Raw genomic sequence first — 1,570 nt, 5'->3', positions numbered from 1 at the left:
TGTCACCTGGGCTTTCAGATCTTCACATTCAGTGCTCTTCCTGTCAAAGTCAGATTGTATGGTCTCCATATCGGAGATGCGTTCAGCAACTGCGACCAGGTAAGATGACACTTGGGCGGCGACATAGCGCAAGCCATCAGCCATATGCTCATCCGCTAGGACAGTTAAAGCCTTCATTATAGCAGGTGGAAAAGTGTGCCGACACCACTCAAGAGCATTATCATGATCAGAGACAAGGTCTTGGGAAGTTAGCCTCCAAGCTGGCTTGTAGGCATCCGAATGAGAACCTACCAAAAGGGGGACAATTTTGGTTTTACCAGAAGCAGTTGATGCGAGATCTTGGGAAGGCGAAGACCCATTCTTCGCCTTGGCTCCTCCAATAGTGGGATCGGGGCTGGTCTTGTCGGTGCTTTCTTCCTCTGTATGACTGGGCGGTTCAGTCGCCCTGGTTTGTGCCCCCTCTAGCAGTTTCGAAGGACTTTCATCGGGGGCACGGTTAGAACTCTTGGTACCCCCTAGTAAGAAAACCAGATTACGTTTCTTATGAAGAGGGGGCTCGGTGCTAGCCGTCTCAGTTCGACCACCGGAAGAGGCCTCCAAGAAAGCAAAACGCCTCTTGACACGGCGGAGGCTCCTCGGGGACTCGGAAGGGGCAGGATCCTTCTGAGAAGCGCCAGTGACAACAATGTCCTACAGATCTGAATCCTCGTCGGCGCCAGTAGCACTTTCCGAACCAACATTTGCCTCGATTCCTCAACCAGAAACAGGGGGGGTGGAAGAGTCTCAACAAGATTGACGTCGCGACAATGAAGTTCACCGTCGAATAGACCTTAAAGAGCTTTCTCTAAAGAAACAACCTCCTCCACACCTGGCAACAAAACAAAAAACAATGGCGGTTAACCAAAATGCCGATTTAAACGTGCTTTGCCGATTAAAAATGGGGGAAGGGGCAAGATAAAACAGTTTGAGAAGCACAATACCCTCTTTCTCGACGAAAAACTCGGGCGTCTTCCCGCAAGCCCTCCAATAGGCGCTCATTCTGCCAACGGCCAAGAAGCAGTCAAGCCTATCTTCACCATTGATGCTGATCTTCTCTAGGACATCAACCAGTTCCTTGTCAGCGCCAAAGAGTGTTGGAGCGCGTTCGATGTACACCTTAGCCCTTAGGTAGCTGAGCACCAAGAGGTCGATGTTCACCCATAAAAACTTCTCCTGGCAGTTCTTCTTGGACTTTTTATCGTGGATAAGGGTAGGGACTCCCCGCCGATGAGAAAGGGTCCAAGTCCCCGACTGAGTAGAAGCATTGAAGAAGTACTTGAATGCCGGAACAGTTGGCAGGTGGCCTAATACGCGGAAGAGGAGTTCAAAACCCACTATCTTGTTTATGGCAATAGGGGTCAGCTCTCTCATGGAAAACCCATATTCCCGGATAATCAGGTTGAAGAAGTCTGTAGTAGGCAAACGCAGACCTGCTTCGAACAAGGTGATTGGAATGCCGAATTTGCCCTCAGGAGGACTGTAAAGTGATGCATCAGGAAGGGGGATTTGCACTCCGTGTTCGGGGACAAAC

This window comes from Lactuca virosa, chromosome 1 (genome assembly GCF_052849685.1).
Source record: "Lactuca virosa cultivar CGN04683 chromosome 1, Lactuca_virosa_CGN04683_v6, whole genome shotgun sequence".
NCBI classification, from domain to species: domain Eukaryota; kingdom Viridiplantae; phylum Streptophyta; class Magnoliopsida; order Asterales; family Asteraceae; genus Lactuca; species Lactuca virosa.
Note: the sequence above shows the minus strand (reverse complement) of the source record.